General features: G+C 38.3%; 1 non-coding gene across 1 annotated transcript; it reads right to left on the bottom strand.

Annotated features, from left to right (window-relative positions):
• Positions 1 to 16794: 16794 nt before the first annotated feature.
• LOC114272951 (small nucleolar RNA snoR143) lies at positions 16795 to 16944 on the bottom strand. The gene has a single exon (XR_003632887.2). It is a non-coding gene; the product is annotated as a small nucleolar RNA snoR143 (small nucleolar RNA).
• Positions 16945 to 19506: the final 2562 nt, after the last annotated feature.

Here is a 19506-nt window from a genome sequence, read left to right as displayed (position 1 = left end):
GATGACAATGGAGGAGTTCTTTTCATGCTACAAGACCTCCGGTCAACAAGAAACATGGGTGACCTTACAGGCGGTGGCGGGCAGAAGGTTAGTGACGGGTTTGCCATCGTCGGTGAAGGGGTGGAGACCGAGGTGGTTTTATGTATCAGCGAATGGCGGGAGGAGGGTACGCACAACGTAGAAAGTTCCCACGAAGTCAGTGGAGCCAAGGCTAAAGGCAGAGGCCGAGAATAGGGTGAAGCGGGTAAAGGAGTGAAAGGAGAAGGAGGGTGTGAAATGGGATAACCTTATCTGACCTTCAACCTTGTTCGCCTTGAGTCTGGGGCCACAGCCGACCGAGGAAGATCTTGCACTGGAGGAGTTAGAGGCTCTGAGAAAGGTGCAGGAGGCAGAGGAACGGAAAACTTTTGCCAAGGCGGACAAGTATAAGGAATCGTAATTAGGCCCAGCGCCTAAGCTGGTCATGAGGGAGCAAGTCTGACCACATCCTAAGTCGTTGGGAGATAAAGATCTGACTGATTTTGCGCCGTTGCCGCTGCTGCCCCCAGTGGATCCGCTGAAGGAGAGGAACAAACAAGAGGTGGAGGCGGTGTTGAAGAAGAAGAAAAAAAAAATAGGGCAACTGCAGAGAAGAGTGAGGGTGGCCTGGTTTTGAAGAAGACGAACAAGGGGAGGACGGAGGAAGCCCCAAAAGTAGAGATGGGGGAGACAAGAATTGGGGGGGGGGAAGAAGCCATGGGCTCAAATGTCCAAGTGAGGATGAGCACGGTAGAGCCAGAGCAAGTGGTAGTAGGTGAGAGATTGGGATCGCAATCACTCAAGATGGGGCCTGTACCAGAAGTGGCCCCAAGTCCTGGGGAAAGGAAAGTTGAGGTGAGCAAACCAGAGATGGGTGCCACATTGAAGACCGCCATGTATCACGTGTGCGCGGTGGTCGGTCGATTGGAAGAAGAATGGGGGAAGCCAGGGTCACTGCCAATCGTCTCGTTGGGGTAGTGGAGGATGCGACCGTGAGGTCGATGGCGCGATTTACAGAGGCCGACCTCCTGAGAGGGTTCTGCTCGGCGCAGATGGAGGCGACGACCTTGGCGGCTGCCCTGCTGAATAGGGTAGCGCACGCGAAAGTGGAGGTAGAGCCGCTAAAGGCCTAGCTGGAAGGGTTGAAAGCGCAGTTGCAAAACCTAAGGGTTGAGACAGCGGACTGGAGGAAAGCCACACGAAGTGCCTGTGCCAAGGGCCTGGATACTGCGTAGAGGGAAAAGAAGATGGAAATACTAGCAGTGGTGCAGAGCTACTTGGCAGAGCGTGGCAGCCGAGCTCGCCGTGACCAAAGCAAAGCTGGAAGCGGTGCGCCACAATACGGTATCGCTGGAGTTTGAGTTGGCGGGCGAGCAGAGGAAGTAAGGCGTAGTCCAACACCACTGCCAAAGAAATGTTGGAAGAGGCCCTCGCCAATAACGAAGATCTTTGTGACCAGGCGATTAAGGACAAAGAAGAAGCAGATGGCCGAATTGCAGACTTAGAGAAGTCACTGGCAGAAGAGAGAGCCAAAATGGCCTCTAAGAGGACAGCGTACCCCGACTTATGCGCGGCGACTGTGGAGCAATTTAAGGAGTCTACCAAATTCTAGATGGCCATTGACGCCGCAGTTGCCAGGAGCTTGGCGAAGGAGGGAGAAGGGGGTTCTAGGCCGTCGGAAATGGTCGTTGAATGTAGGAGCGAAGAAGAAGTGATCCAAAGCTTTCAGTAGTCAGACTTCTACAAGCACGAGATGAGCCAGTACTGGGACAACGACTGGATGAGTTTCAAGTATAAGGCGCAAAAGCTGTTTCCAGACGTGGACTTCAGTCTCATGAAAATAGGAGAAGACAATGTTGCCTAGACTACCTTGGACGAGGGGGTTGAAGAGGAAGATCTCGCATCCAGTAAGGGAGATTAAGGGTTGGGTGTTCTTCCTGCTTAAATGTAATTTCTGTAAAAAAAGTGGAAAAAAAAAATTTGTTTTGTTTTGTTTTTTGTTTTGAAGTAAATGTAATTTCTGTAATGGATTGTATAAAAGTGCAAGTTTGTTAATAAAATGACGAGTACTGTTATTGTTGTTATTGTTGTTGTTTTTTTTTTTTTTTTTTTTTTTTTTTTTGTGAATGGTAAAGTTCAAGTGGTAAAAATAGATAAATAAAATGGACAAGTAAAGTTTGTGAATGTGAAATGGTAGAGTTCAAATGGTAAAAAGTGACAAGTTTGTGAATGTGAAATTGGACAAGTAACCTAACTTGCATAAACGGTAAAAACTGGGCAGGCATGAACTGAGATTGAAACCAGTCTAGCTAAGACTAATTATGATTAATTGTAACTGCATGCTTTGTCTGGATGAGACTAGTGTTGACTCAGTCTGGCCGAGGTCTTCGATCGCAATCTGGCTGAGCTCTTCATGCTCAGTCTTGCTGAGGCTGGAATGGTTCAGTTGGGCTGAGGCTTGGGTTAACTCAGTCTGGTTGAGCTTTTCATACTCAGTCTGGTTGAGGCTGTGAGGGCTCAGTCAGGCTGAGGCTTGAGTTAACTCAGTCTGGCTAAGGCTTTGGTTAACTCAGTTTAGCTGAGGCTTAGAGGCCTCAGTCGGGCTAAGGCTTTAGTTGACTCAGTCTGGCTGAGCTCATCATGCTCAGTCTGGCTGAGGCTTGGAAGGCTCAGTTTGGCTAAGCTCTTCATACTCAGTCTGGCTGAGGCTTGGAGGGCTCAGTCTGGCTGAGGGTCGGTCGAAACTTGCAATTGAAACACAACACAGATAAATGGAGATGTGAAATTGTTGTCATTAAGGCACAATCTGTCGATCACAAATTTACATCGTGTATGGAAAGGGCAAAAACGAACAAGTGCGCAGATTGGCAAAAGAGAACAGACAACAATTGAATGATAGAAAAACAGGGGACGCCATTACTGGAAATAATGCTTCAAGTGCTCGACATTCCATGGATGGGAAAGGTCTTTGCCTTCTATATCTTGGAGACGGTAAGTCCCCAGGCGGGGTCTGCCCTTGACAATACAAGGTCCTTCCTATTTGGCTGCTAGCTTGTCCTTGGTCGAATTTTTAGTGGCAATGGTTGCTTCGCGCAAGACTAAGCCCTCCACTGCGAACTCTCGAGGTCGAACTTTACGGTTATAATGTGTTCTCATTTTTTACTGATATGACGCCCGTCTGACAGCAGTTGTCTCTCGGAGCTCTTCAATCAGGTCCAAGTCAAGCCAACGCAACTCTTCGTTTAGTTCTGGATTCGGGCGTAAAACCCGAGGGGTCGGTAGGCTGATTTCCACTAGGATGATTGCCTCAGCACCATATGTTAGGCAAAAATGGGTCTCCCCCGTAGGGGTTCGAGCGATTGTCCGATAAGCCGAGAGTACATTCGGTAATTCCTCAGCCCAAAGTCCTTTAGCAACTTCCAACTTAGTCTTGATGATCTTCAGAAGGGAGCGATTGGTGACTTCGACTTGCCCATTAGCTTAAGGATGGCCCGAGGAAAAGAAGCATGGTATAATGTTGAGCTCTTCACAGAATTTCTTGAATTTGGCATTGTCGAATTACTTGCCATTGTCTGAAACGATGGCCTGAGGGATTTTGAATCGACATACGATCGATTGCCAGATGAACCTGATGGTGTTTTGCTTGGTGATTGTAATAAGGGATTTTGCTTCCACCCACTTGATGAAGTAGTCAATGGCAACCACAGCCAACTTGGTTTGGCTCGTACCAGTGGATAAAGGACCAACTAAGTCGATGCCCCACTTAGCGAAGGGGTAGGGACTGCTAAGCGTAATCAGCTCTGTTGGTGGAGCATGGGGGATGTTGGCAAAGCGCTAGCATTTATCACACTTAAGCACAAATTCACTGGCATCTTGATTGAGAGTAGGCCAGAAGTAACCGGTGCGAAAGATTTTATGGGCCAGAGATCTTCCACCCAAATGATTACCGTAAATGCCCTCGTGGACTTCTCTCATCACATTGGTCGCTTGATCGGGACTGAGACACTTGAGGTGTGGGCGTGAGAAACTTTGTTTGTATAGTAGGCTGTTGACCGGGCTCTGACTTTGGCAGCCTGCTGTTTATCGTCTGGCAACTCTTCTCGTGTCAAAAACAGAAGGATGTCTGTAGCCCATGGAATTGGCTTGGCGAAGTAGCTGGATGGGTCAGGTATTCAATGCAGATGCCATGGCTGAGGTCTGACTGGTCGGCCGAGGCTAATTGGTCCATTTCGTCCGCCTTGGAGTTTTCGGACGTAGGGATGTGTCTGATCTGGAAAGTATTGAAAAGGCGAACAAGAGGGAGGGCAATGTCCCTGTATGCCCGCATCGTATCTTCCTTTGCGTTGAATTCCCTAGTAATCTACCTGACGATCAATTGGGAATCACTAAATACTTGGATATGGCTTACGCCAATGTCTCTAACCAGTCGAAGACCTGTTATCAAGGCCTTATATTCGGCTTCATTATTGCTCTCATCAAATAGGAAACGGAGGGCACACTTGAAATACCCACCCTCTGGAGCGATGAGGATGAGACCGACCCCACTGCCTTCTTTGCGGGATGACCCATCAACACTAAGGGTCCAGGAATGGGGGTCTTCTGCCTCAGTGTTGAATTGCGTTGGCGGAGGGGGTACGTTCAGAGTGAGATTGGTGAATTCCAAGATAAAATCGGCGACGGCTTGTCCTTTGATCCCTGTTCGAGGTCGATAAGAGATTTCAAACTGACTGAGCTCGACGGACCATTGCATAAGTCTGCCTGACAACTCTAGTTGTTGCATGACCTTTTTCAAAGCTGGTCAGTGAGAACCACTATGGAGGAAGCTTGGAAATAAAGTTGAAGGCGCCTGGAGGCTATGACCAAAGCGAGGGCCATTTTTTCCAGCAGAGGATAGTTCTGTTCTGCCCCCTAAGAGCGTGGCTAATGTAATAGACTGGACGTTGTACTGAGTTGTCTTCTCTGATGAGGGCAGCACTGACTACAGTGTTTGATACAGCTAAGTAGAGGAAGAGGATTTCGCCTGGGAATGCTTGAGAGATGAAGGGGGTTGGCCATGCACTACTTCAGTTGTTGAAAGGCCTCCTCAGATTCGGTACTCCACTCAAACACCTGTCAGAGGACTTTAAAAAATGGAAGACACTTGTCTGTTGCCTGGGAAATAAAACGGTTGAGGGTGGCAACTTTGCTCGTGAGCCGTTGAACCTCCTTGACCGTTCTGGGAGACCGAATTTCTATCAGGGTCTTGATCTTTTCAGGATTAGTCTCGATGCCCCGTTGGCTGACCATGAAACCCAAGAACTTCCCAGATCCTACGCCGAAGGCGCACTTCTCCGGATTCAACTTCATCTGATATATGTGTAAGGTTTCGAAGGTTTCTCGCAGGTCTGCGAAAAGATCAGAGGTGAGTTTACTCTTAACTAGCATGTCATCAACATAGACTTCTATGTTCCGGCCTATCTAGTGTTGAAAAACGACATTAATTAGACGTTGGTAAGTTACTCTAACATTTTTCAAGCCGAACAGCATAACACGATAGTGATAAGTTCCTTTGTCGGTGATGAAGGAGGCGTGTTCCTGGTCGGCCAGGTGCATCAGAATTTGATTGTAGCCAGAGAAGGCATCCATAAAACTAAGCATCTGATGTCCGACAGTTGCATCGACCAGCAGATTAATCCGAAAGAGGAGATAACTATCTTTGGGGCAAGCCCGATTAAGGTCAGAATAGTCGACGCAGAGCCGCCATTTATCATTATTTTTGCAGACCAAGACTACATTGGACAGCCACTTGGGGTAGTTCACGTTTTTGATGAATTGCGCATTTAGTAGTTTGTCTACCTCAGAGGCGATGAGGGCATTGTGTTCCGGGTGAAAGATACACTGCCTCTAGCAGAAAGGTCAAAAGTGGGGCTCAATGCTAAGACGATGAGCGATGAGTGATGAAAGAGGGATCGATGCCTGACATGTTTGAATGAGTCCAGGAAAACACATCGTTATGCTCGGCTAAGAAAGCTGTGAGATCGGCATTGGCCTGAGAGGATAGTTGTCTGCCAATCCTAGCTATTTTGGCTGAGTTGGTAGGATCGATAGGGACTTCAACAAGTTCCTCCACTGGTTCCCCTCTGACTAACTCTTCTTCATCTCTGACGTCGAGTCCTTCGATGATGATAGCCTCCTTCAGCTTGACCTTTTTTAGTGAGGCGATGTAGCATTCTCTAGCCATCGTCTGCTCGCCCCTCACTGTGCTGACCCCGAGGTAGGTGAAAATTTTCATGGCTAGATAGTATGTGGAGGTGACAGTTTGGAAAGCGTTAAGAGCTGTGCGTCCGAGGATTATATTATAAGTAGAAGGACAGTTGACGAGAAGGAAAGTGAGTAGCTTGGTGGTCTGCCGTGGATACTCTCCGATGGTGATGGGAAGATTGATGGAGCCTATGGAGGTCACCCGATCCCTCGTGAAACCGACTAGCGGGGTCTGGAGAGGGGATAATTTTTCTTCTCCAATCTTGAGCTGGCGATAGGCGTTCAGGAAGATGATGTCTAAAGAGTTACCGTTGTCGACAAGCACCCGTCTGACTTTATAATTGGATAGAAGAGCAGAGATGACGAAAGAGTGGTCATGGGGGTAACGGATGCCTGTGCAATCAGCCTCCGTAAAGGTGATGGGTTCAATCCACTGCTTAGGGTGTTTGAAGGGGCAATCCAATGTCGCGACTTCTTTATCGGAGCCCTGTCTGATTTTTCTGAGTTCGGCTCACTGGGCCGAACGAGATGGACTTCCACATGCAAACCTGCCAGTGATGACTCTGATCTTTCCGATCAGGGAGGCAAGATTGCCTTTTGCTTGGGCTTGTGGTGGGGGCCGATCGTTGTCTCGCTTGGGTTATGTTGGTTCTCGGGGGGGTATGTCGGTGGTGGTCCCCCAACGGGTCGATCCTTGGTCGCTGTTAGGGACGAGCAGCCGTGAACCGACTAAGGCGCCCTTGGCGTATCAAATCCTCTACCTAGTCTTTAAGGTTAACACATTCCTCAGTGTTGTGGCCGTGGTCTTGATGGAAACGGCAATACTTGGATTGATCTCGCCGGTTGAAGGGAGACCGTGATGGTTAGGGTCATTTCAGGTTGTAATCTCGTTGGATCTAGTTTAAGACTTGTTTCATGAGGGAATTGAGGAGGGTGTATCGCTCAAACCAACCAGGCGGTTGGGTAGGTGCTAGTCGGTCAGCTCGAGTGAGTCAGTTGGTGTACTGAGGGGTTTGTTGTGTATATTGGGCGGGTCTGGTTTCGAATTCCTTTCTTTTCTCCCTAGGGGTTGGACTTTTAGTTGTAATATCTTGGCGGGTTGCCAAAGATTCTTCGGCGTTCATATATTTTTGGGCTTGGAGAGGAAGGTGGTCATAGTGGTTGGAAGGTTTTTAGAAAGGGAGAAAAGGAAATCGGATGGTCATAAACCGGCCATGAAGGCTGTGAGGATGACCTTGTCGTCGTTTTCCGCCACTTGTAGGGCCTCGGTGTTGAAACGGGTGACAAAACAACATAGTGGCTCCCCTTCCGTCTGACGGATATTAAGCAGTTGAGTTGCCGGATGCCCCTGGCGCTGAGCACCAATGAAATGGCTCAAGAAGGACTCACTTAGGTGTTGGAAAGCAGAGACAGAATCCAGTGGCAGCTAACTAAACCATAGTCGAGCTGACCCTTTAAGCGTCACGGGAAAGCCCGACACATGATCTCATCAAGAAAAGCACGGAGGATCATGAGGGTCCTGTAAGTCTCAAAATGATCAACCGAATCCGTTGTGCCGTCGAATGAGTCGATCGAAGGCATTTTGAACTTGGGGGTAGGGGTTTGTCCCTGATAGAGGCAACAAACGGGGAGTTGGCTGTTATGGAGGGTTTATTTTGTATATTCTGCATGACTCCTTGAAGCTGGAGTTTTATGGCTCGGAGTTTCGCATCCCAGATAGGAACATTATCACCTCCAGAGTGCAATGGAGGTTAAACACTACTAGCCTCTCCTTCAAGAGCAGGTGCTTGAACTGATGGATGTAAACCCCGAGGTAGCGTGTTCATGTCTTGAGGTGGGGCTTGCAGACTCTCTAAGTTGGAGAGGTGGGTTTGTTAGAAAGGATGGCTCGAGGTTCGTTCTCGATTGGGAAGGATATCCTGTGGTGGTGAACGAGGTATGGGGGGGTTTTGCTGGAGCAAGGCATTGATCAAGGCCTGGTTTTGCTCGGCCAAGCGGTTAATGCTGCTGGTGAGTTTTGTGAAGTACTGAAGTGGGTTGTTTGGGTTTGGAGGGTCGACTTGGGAATCGACAACGTTGTGTTAAGAAGCTATGGATCTCGTTGTGACCATCCAACTTGATGGCCAATGAGGAGGTATTATCGAGAACGGGTCTCCGACAACAATGACTACAACTGTTACCCGGAGTGAAGTTCCCACAGACGGCACCAACTGATGATATTGTTGATCCCTGAAGGTTGAGTTGGGCTGACCCACGCTTCCTACACCGTTCCCCAGTCACTAAGCTCACTAAAGTACCTACAAAAGTGTTCAACGGGAAACAGGAGTTCCCCAACGGACCCTCTGACGACCAAGTTAGAAGAGAGAAATCGATGATGTGTAGTGAGAGAATAAGAATACAGAACTTAACATTTTGTGTGTCTTAGAAGTCTCATTATATTCTTTGTTCATCATTTCTTTGTCCACTCCGACCTATTATGTTGACCGAAAGTCTATGCTATAGTTTGCCTTGTTCATGGTGAGGCTGTTCATTCTAACGTGAAGGAGTTATCGCATTTAATGCTGCAGGAGCCTCATTAATGACTAATGTGTAGTACAATAACTCTCCTCTTGACAAGTGTTTAGATGTCATTGATTCCTGGTGTAACGTTAGGTTTCCAATAGTGTTGGATTTTAGTGCTTGAATCGTTAATTGGACTCTAAGTGGTGTAACGTTGGGTTTCCAATAGTGTTGGATTTTAGTGCTTGAATCGTTAATTGGACTCTAAGTGGTGGACCAAAAACTTCTGTGGACCCACCGATGTCAAGTACATATAGCATTATTCATAAAAAATATTTCTTGGATCTAATACTTAGACACTCTAAATTAAATTTATCACTAGTTTTCTGTTAATTCTACGCATAACTTTTTTTTTCTCCCCAACTAGAGTTGAACCAAAAGCAAGTGTTTTTTTAATACATATTTGGGGTGTGTTTGATTGGACGGACTGGAAAAGGGGAGATTAGAATCCATCGGACTTGAATCCTGAGACTGTGAATCCCCCGGACTATTTGGTCGGATTGGATATGTATCCTGTGTTTGTTTTTTCATGGGATTAGATGTCTGGATAGGACTATTTTCAGTGAATCCAACGTTTTGTTGGACGGACTGGATAGGATAAATGAACAAAAGACTATTTTACCCTTTTTCAATTGTTTACTATGTAATAGCAATATTAAACATATCTTTAATATTTTAATTATTTTTAGTAAACATTAAACATACTAATGGTTAAATTTTGTTTAAAGATATTTAAACATACTAATATTGATAAAAAAAATTAACTGGTATAGATTATTTTTATTTAAACAAATAAAAATTTATTGTTGAAATTAAACATACTAATGGCTAAATGTTTAAATTTTTATTTAAACAATTAACATTGAAATTATTTTGATGTACAGATTATGTTTAAACAATTAACAATTAACAATTAAATAAATGTTGATGTATAGATTATGTTTAAACAATTAACAAATGTTGATGTAATTAACAATTAACAAATGTAGATGTAAGCAAATGTTGACGTATTAAAACATAATTTAATAGATGTTAAATAAATATACATGTTGATGTACAAATGTTGAAATAATTTAATAAGCATGTTGATGTACAAATGTTTAAATGTTTAAATAAAACATAATTTAAATAAATGAAATTATTTATTGTTGAAATTAAACATTTAATTGTTTAAATAAAACATCTATTAAAACATCTATTAAATTTAAACAATGAAATTAAATAAAACATAAACAAAATTTTAAAATAAAACATCAATAAAATATCTATAAAAAATTATTTTAAAAAATTAAATAAATAAAACATTAATAAAAAGTTAAATAAAATTATTTTATTTTTATATTAAGACATTTAAATTTTATTGAATTTTATTAAATATAATACATAATTAAATAGTAGAGGGTCAAAATGGTCATTTTCGCATATAATCCAAACAGTGATTAGTCCCCCACTTTCTGTCCCACCCCCCAGGACAGGATAGTCCCCCATATGGGGGACATGGAGTCCGACCGGACATGGAATCCGCCGGACTAAAAAAAAATCAAACGACAGATAAGGTGCACTATTTGGATTACAATCCAAATAGTGGATAGTCCCCCCTCCTTATCCCCCAATCAAACACACCCTTAGGTACATGGTTACATGTTTAATGTGTCAAAAAATATATAGATGAATTGTTTTCAATAAAATTAAATAAAAAATAAGTTAAAATATTATTATTATTCACAATATCATTAATTTATCTTAAATAACATAATTTATTACTTTAAATGTTAAACAATAATACTTATTATTAGTTAGAGTAAATTACAAATACATACCTAAAATTTGATTAAAAATACAAATCACTTCTATGATTTTAAAAATTACATTCCACTCCTTAAGATTTCTCATTTCAAAAAAAATCATCTTTATTATTAATAAATCAAGTCAATTAATAATTTTTAATGATATTAAAAATATGTTTCAATTAATAATTTAAATAATTTTATTATTATATAAAAAAACAATTATGAATTTTATTTTTTTAATTAATTATATTAAATAAAATATTCTAATAAAAAAATATTTATAATTTTTTAAACCACAAAAGACAATTTGTATTTTAAACAAAACTCAAAAGTATATTTGTAATTTACCCTATTATTTATTGTATTTTATAAACATACCTTAAAAAATTAAAATAATAAAACGTCATTTAAAACAAATTAGTAATATCACACAGAAAAAGATTGAGACCCTATTTTTTTCTTTGACCGCCACCATTCTTAATGTATTAGAGTTGATAACTTTTTACTTTTTATTTTTTTTTTCCTCTTATCACACACAAACATGTGCCTGTAGAATAAAAAAGGGAGTCTCTACAACCCCCCAGACACATGTCAGTTTTTTTTTTTTCCTCTTATCACACACAAACATGCGCCTGTAGAATAAAAAAGAGCCCCTACGACCCCACAAACACATGTCAATAAATAATAGAAAGAAGAAGAAGGAAAAAAAAAACAAAAAATAAAATATTGACCAAATACATTGGGAATGATAGGAGTCAAGAAAAAAAAAATCCCAATTTTTTTCCATTACACTTGATAAAAATAACCTAACTTAAAAGACTTTTCCACTTAATCTAAGTAAGAAAATATTTGCTAAATTGTTTTTTGGTGATATTAACGACCCCAAGTGACTGGGCACCCCAGTGTCACATGGCACACTAACAGTGGCTGAAGTCAAAAATAAAAAAATAAAAAAAATCAGCCCATTGAAATCCACCGCATTTTCCATTATTTTTAGCACATCAGACCTTTAACTTAAGGCACTCTTTTTCTTTTTTGTTTGACAACATCACTTTTTAACTTAAAAATTATTTTAAAAAATCAAAAAATTAATAATTTATATCAAAAAATTAAAAATTCTCTTTTTTATTTATTTTTACACATCTTTTCATAAAAAATTAAAAATATCCAAAATATATTAATTTTTTTAAGGAAAATTTACCCATAAGTCCTAGTTTTTGAAACGTTGAACCATTTAGTCCTAAAAGTTTTCTTATGCTCCATTTAGTCCCATTTTTACATCAACATGATGTGAATGATGTAAATGATTTGATGTTTCATTCTATAATTTCAAAATTTATTGAAATCTGATGAACATTAGATGTTTTTCATCCTATATTTTCAAACATTATTGAAATTTGATGAACATTAGATGTTTGAAATCCAATGTTTGTAACATTGTATCTGATGTTATTAACATTGTAATGGGACCTTTCAGTCTATAAAAAAACTTTTAGGACTAAACAGTGCATAAGTTATTAATTTAGGATTTATTTGTGCATCCCCTTTTTTTTAATCATATTTTAACTAAAAAATTATTAAAAATATTTATTCCCAAACAAGAAATTTTAGACCAAAAAACTAGACCAAACAAAACGAAACTTTAAAGCATATCAAATAAAATCCATTATATTAATTATTTTTCTCCACTCAACACTATCAACAATTATTTAATTGGTCAAATTAAAATTTGTTTTTGAAAAATAAGTTAAAAACCAACTTTTTAACTTTTTTTTAAAAAAATGTGAAACAATAAAGAAATACTATGACCCAAAAAAACCTATAAAAAAAATTAATTTTTAATCAAGCTCCCAAAATAAGCCTAAGAGCATCTCCAACGCAGGAGCCAAAAGGGGAGAATTAGGCATTTTGCCTATTGAAGTTGGATTTCGAAGCTCCAACGCGCTCTGCAACTGAGGAGGCATTTTGCCAATTCTTGTTTTGGCTCTGCACATGTAGCCAACGTCCTTTGCTAGGCAAAGCACTCTTCCCGCCATTGTGTTGGCCTCCATCACTGCTTGTTCCATATCTGTTCCAGCCCATTGATGATCACAGGTATGGCTCTCTTTCTCTTTCTCTTTCTCTTTCTCCACTTCCCTGTTCTTCCCCATCAAAAGTTTCGATTTTTGTTTTTTGGTCTGTATTTTCATGCTATTTTTGTATATTTAAAGCTGCATTTGATACATTTTTTTGGATAAAAAATTGGGTTTTGGGTTTTATATTTAGTGTTTATGCAATGTGCCTGGTAGATTGAGTGATTCACTTTTATATTTTGTTGTATTTGTTTTTATAGATTGCTTGATGATAGGTTTTTCAATGTGTAGAGGGTTTTCTGCAATGTCATCTACATGTTCGATAAATTGCCTCAAAGAATTGACCCCACAATTCCACCCAAGAATCTATACATGTTTTATATGAAAACTCACATCCAACCATGAAACAATCCCTCTGTTTTCAAGACCAAGGGACTTGTGTGCTCTATGGAGAATCACCCGATGGTTTTGTTAAATTTATTTAGAGTCACATTTTCTTGATGCGTGATTTTGTGGTTTTCTTTTTCTTATATTTTGAGACGGCAGAGGTTTGATTATCCAACCTCACAAGATTAGAAATTACACTCAGTCCAAGGAAAATTGAGGCAGCAGAAATTTGCTAAAATAACATTGAGGTGCTGTTGGGTTTTTTTTTTTTTTTTTGGCTGGTAGGTAAGCTATTGGTATTTTTAATTACCATGAAGGAAGATTTGATTAATATACTAAGAAAAATTGCATTGCTTCTTGATTTTCTTTTTCATTTGATGGGCTATATATATATATATATATATATTGATGCCAAATTTGAAGATTTAATTTTGAAAGCATCTTATGTTGGACCTGTGTCCATGTAATCTGGAGTCTGTATATTTGTGACCACCGAAATCTTGAGTTGTTTCTATTCTTGTTTGTCTTAGATGAAATTGTCTAGTAAACCCAACTGCTGGATACATCTACTAGGCTTTCTACTTTCTATACCTTTCAGCATTTTTCCTAGATTAATTTACCCATATATAATCAGGCTAACAAATTGAAGAAGTCTACATCCCCTATTGTCCTATGTAGATCAAAATTTAATTGTGCACGATGGGATCAAATTACTTTCTATGCATTAGGAAAATTTTAGATGGGATCAGATTACTTTCTATGCATTATGAATCAGATTTGTTCCAATTGTGAATCGGGAAAATTTTAAATTACTTTGAAAGATGTCCAATTATGTCCAATTTTAAATTACTTTCAAAGATGTTCAATTATGTTATGTCCATTATGAATCAAATTTGTACCAATTTTAAATTACTTTGTTCCAATTAGGAATTAATTGTTTTTATTTTGTTTTGCAGCTATGTTTTTATTTATTTTAAGTTTGACTAGATTTTATTTTTAAGTTTGACTAGTTGGTTCTTATAGAATTGCCCTCATATTTGGGTTTGTTTCCGTAGTTCAATGAACTAATCTTGCGGATTTGGATGTTTAAGTTTGTTTTGAATCCGCAGTGTCTGTGTAAATTGTTGGAATTTTAGGCTGCTGAATCCATTGTGTTGTGTTTATTTAATTTTTGTTATTTTATTTGCAATCAAGATGTGTTCCAGCACAGATCAAGTGATTGTGGGAAAATTATTGAACTTTGCAGCGCGAGGGTGTACAACATATGGGAATTTGGATATGTATGGGTTGATAAATGATTATGCTTTGATTGAGTAAATTGGAAAATTGACCTGATCTGAACTGATCCACTTTCTGGAAATTGGAAATTTGATCTGAACTGATACTTTTTTTTTTTCTATTCTTTTTGTGTGGTATGAACAATTGTGATTTAGATGGAATATCAAGGAAATGCGTATTTTAGCAACCTAATGAACGAATTTGACGTTGACCATGATTTTAATCTCCTCAACAAGAGAGTCAATCTTTATCATTCTCTCCTAAAAGTATTACTCAAACTACAAAGATATCACAACGCAAAGGGAATTTCACCGAAGAGGAAGACATGATGCTCATTTCTTCATGGCTTAATATTAGCTTAGATCCAATTAGAGGAAATGAACAAAAGTCAAAGGCATATTGGCTAAGAGTGTGGGAGAACTACAACAAGTACAAAACCTTCGATTTTGAAAGAACTCAAACTTCTCTAATGAATCGGTGGTCGACGATTCAACTTGCCACAAATAAATTTTGTGGATGTTTTGCTCAAGTTGAACGGTTAAATCGAAGTGGTTCGACTGAAAAAGACAAGGTATTACTACAATTTAATTTTGTACCTATAATGAATATATATTATTCATTGCGTGATAGTGATTATTCTTTAATCTATTTTTCAGATTCAGGATGCGAAAAAATTGTACAAAGACTTGTATCACTCGAACTTTCCCTTTGAGCATTGTTGGAATGAATTGAGATCCCAACCAAAATGGATGGAAGATACAACAACAAAGAAGCAAAAAAGCACAAAAAATGCATCTCCGGCAACGTCAACCCCTTGTACACCAGATTCAGTAAACTTAGAGAACAATGATAACTATGATGTTGTGGAAAGACCAATAGGAAGGAAGGCCGCAAAGAAAAACAAAGCTAAAGATCTTGGAAATAATGTTACAGAGTCGCCTTTTGTGAAGCTCTTAGAAGAGATAAAGGTAAAGAATGACATAACAAATGAGAAGAAAATAGAGATATTTGAGAAATCTTATCTTCATGAGGAACGGAGGATTGAAAATGAGAAAAAGATAGAGGAACGAAGGCTTGCATTGGAGGAAAGGAGAGAGGAAGAGAGAATCATGTCAATGGATACGAGCATTATGCCTCCATTGCAAGCACAATATATTCGCCAACGCCAGATGCAAATCCTTGAAAAAGGGAATTAATTATTTTTATTTAGCTTTAAAGCTATGTTTTTATTTAATTTAAGTTTGACTGGATTTTATTTTTGAGTTTGCCGGCACATATGTTTTTGATATTCAGAATTTTAGTGCTTTGACTTGAATTTAGAGTTGGGTTTGTTTCAAATTTTGCTGGTTGAAATATGAAATGGAGACAGTGCTTTGAATTTTGCTGGTTTGAATTCTTGTTGGATTTTAGTGCTTTGACTTTGAATTCAAGTTGAGAAATATAGTTCAAATTGGTAAAAATGAAAGAGCAAATCTTTTTTATAAACAAAAATATATGACCGTTAAGAATATGTCCGTTACAGAATATTACCATTAGAGAATATTACCGTTTGAAAATATGACCGTTGAGAGAATATTACCATTTGAAAATATCACCGTTGAGAGAATATTACCGTTTGAAAATATGACTGTTGAGATAATATGATTGTTTGAAAATATTTTTTTTATAAATAATTTAATTATATATATTAAATAAATAAATATTTACAAATACCACGTCAATATATACAGAATGTTATAAAAAGATTATTTATTTATTTATTTATTAATGTTTATTATAGTTTTTTTTTAAAAATTAGTTAAGTTAGTTTGAATAGTTAGCTAAAATAAAGAGTATGGTTAGAGTGTACACTAGCTAAACTAGTTAGGCAAAATAAAGAAAGTAGTTTTTTGTGTACTTTGAAGAGGCATTTTAGAGAGCATGGTTGGAGATACTCTAACAAAATGATTTATATCTCTCCGGCCTATTTTGAAAACTCAACTAAAAACCAACTTCTTAAATTTTTAATTTTTCAAATCTCATCCCTATTTTTTTAAGGTATTGTTTTACATATTTTTTCAAAAAATAAAAAAATTAACTTTAACCTCCTCAAAATACATTTAGGGCAATCCAGGTCTAACTATTTTCCTACCAGTTCCATCTATCCGTATCGCATCCGTTCACTACTTTGATTTCCGTTCATCTCCGTTGTAAATAACCAAAAAATAAACTTTAAAAAAAAATTCAATTTCCAAACAAATCCTAAGTTATGCAACTTTCAAGCCTAGCAACACTTTCCAAACAAGAATTCAGCAAGCAAAGTTTAAAAAAAAAATCCTTGTAACCAAAAAAATCATATAATAAAAGATTTAACTAATTTTATAAAATTTCAGTATCCACAACGTTATATTCTAAACTTGAATTTATAAATTTTATTAATTTGTATAACATTTTAAAAAAAAAAAAAATTAAAATGTGAGAATGGAATCAGTAGACAACCAAAATTGAAAATTCAGTCATCTGTGGAATCCATCTCTACGGTTGTCTGGCCGCTGTCTGATTTCCCTAAAAAAATCACCACCAAACAGAGTCTTAAATCAACTTTGTTTGGCGTAAATTCAAAGTAAAATCAGACTTTCAATATATGCACTGTTGTTACAGATAGAGAACACAAGAACAAAAAAGTCCTTTCTCCATAATTAACCCAACAAATGCAAAACACAAACACAAACACAAATTCTTTTGTATTGCCAATTTAGGGCTCATATCAAGTGTAAATTTTGGAAGTCTGTCATTGTGGGAGAAACCCCAAATCGAAGATGAAGAGAGAGAAAATCAAGAGAGATTTTTGTGATTTCAGATGCCAAAAGCCCTAAGGCGGCACCTTAGTCACTCGATCTTCAACATCATGACTTTCTCTCTCGCCATACATCGAATCGGATCTCATTTAAGAGAAGAAAACCCACTCAAGCCTCTCTCTTTGTAATCATAGCCATTACTGGATACAAATAGGAATGGCAACGGGGCGGGGCGGGGCCGGGGATCACCCTCCCCGATCCCCGATGGTGAACATTGCCCCATCCCCGGCCCCGATCCCGACGGGGAACCTATTACTCTCCCCATCCCCACCCCCGATCGGGGATCGGGTTTCCCCGACCCCGAAAATTACCCGGCCTAAATTTGTTTCAACAACATGAATAACAACATTAACAACAACAACACAGATCTGAGATCTGAGAGGCACAAAATCATCAATATCATCAACATCAACAACTAATTATTAACATCAAAAAAAAAAAAATTGATAGAAAAAGACACAGATCTGAGAGGACGACGGAGAAGGGAGGGAGAGAGAGAGAGAGAGAAACTAGATCTGGTGGTAATCGATCGATCATGCAGCGGCCAAGATCTTGAGCAAATCTGCACCATGCTCGATCGATCTCGTCGGAGGAGGAAGAGGAGGTGGCGCAGCGGCGCTCGTCGTCGTCGGAGGGTCTGGTTCGTTTGGACCGTCGACGGCGCTGTGTTGGGGAAAGAGCTCTCACGGCGGGGGAGAAGGGACTCTAGATCTGGTGAAGATCTCAGCTTGGAAAGAAAGACTCTGTTTCAGAGAAGGAAAGCAGAGAGAGAGAGGGAGAGGCTCAGAGAGAGAGAGAGGGAGAGACAAAATAACCTAAACATATAATATATATATATATATATACACGTGATTAGTCATATATATACGGGGATTAGTCGGGGCGGGGGCGGGGGCGGGGCCGGGTTTGGAGAATTTATTTTCGTCCCGACCCGAAAATTATCGGGGATTTGATTTTTAATACCATTTCCGGTCTTATGGAGATAATTTTTAGGAAAAATCCGTTTCAATCGGGATCGGGGGGTCGGGTCCTCATCGGGCCGGATTTAAATTGCCATCCCTATACAAATCGAGAGATTTATAGACATGCAGAGAACAAGAAAAAAAGACAAGCATACCAAAGCTTTCTCAAGCCTCTCGAACCGATCTACCGGTAGTGAGGCGTCTCACTTGCTAATCAATAGAGACGGGCATCTCTATTTATAGTTGTAAACCCTAGCACTCGGCGCGGAGGGTTTTAAGATAGGGGCTTGTTTGGGAAGTTAATTTGACTATTTAATTTTTTTAATTATTTTATTTTCGTTAAAAAAATTATATTTGAAAAGTTAATTAATTTTTTTTTATATAGTTAATTTGATAATATTGAGAGAAAAAGTGATTTATTGACTATTTTAATTTATTTTATTTTAATGCAACTCTCTACCCAAACAAGGCCAAAATGGTAAATACAGCTATTTCTTTGTATTTTCAAATTTGTTTTAAAAAAAAAACTGTAAAATCCATCAACTTTATTTTATTTGATGAATATTTTTAGAAAATAAACCATTTTTTAAAATTTTTAATTTTTAAGAGATAATTTCACAAATATAAAAAAGACATGTGTTTTTAAACTTTTCATTCATATTTTTAAAAATAAAATAATAATAATAATAAAACACGTCATGTTTTATTTTTAACTTACTTTTTTTAAAAATATTTTGAGATATTTTAAGAAGTTGATTAAAAGTTAACTTTTTAACTTTTTTTAACTTATTTTATCTTTTTGTATTATATGAGAGGTAATGTGACCCAAAATGAGTAAAAAATTAGAAGCTAATTTTTTACCAACTTTCCAAAAGAGCACTTTATGAAAGAACCACTAACCATAAGAATTTGTAATTTTAATGTTTGCAATGAAATTTTTAGTACTCAAAATGAATAATTAAAATTTATAAAATTATTTTATGTGAAAAAAATGATCAAATGAATTTTCAATTTTAAAAAATAATTTAAAATGAAGTTATCCAACTGGGCTACGTTAATTATTCACGTACACTTTTAACTCGAAAAATAAAAAAACAGTTTTTATCAAAAGCAAAGAATAATTACTTCTTACCTGATTATTTCTTGTATTGAATTTATTTTCTCCAATATCAACTCTTTTATGTTGTCGTTGTTAGCATTCATTGTTTGTTAAACTATGCATTGTCAAATTATAATTGTCTAATTCAATATAATTCTTCTAAAATTTAAAACCTGTTAGTTTTATTGAGCATGACATGAATTTAACTCAACGAGTTAATTGAGCAACCAAAAAACACAAATAAAAAAACACAATTTTCAAAAG

Source organism: Camellia sinensis, chromosome 1, assembly GCF_055761805.1.
Source record: "Camellia sinensis isolate YWXY chromosome 1, ASM5576180v1, whole genome shotgun sequence".
NCBI classification, from domain to species: Eukaryota; Viridiplantae; Streptophyta; class Magnoliopsida; order Ericales; family Theaceae; genus Camellia; species Camellia sinensis.
Note: the sequence above shows the minus strand (reverse complement) of the source record. Positions and strands in the feature narration are given on the sequence as shown.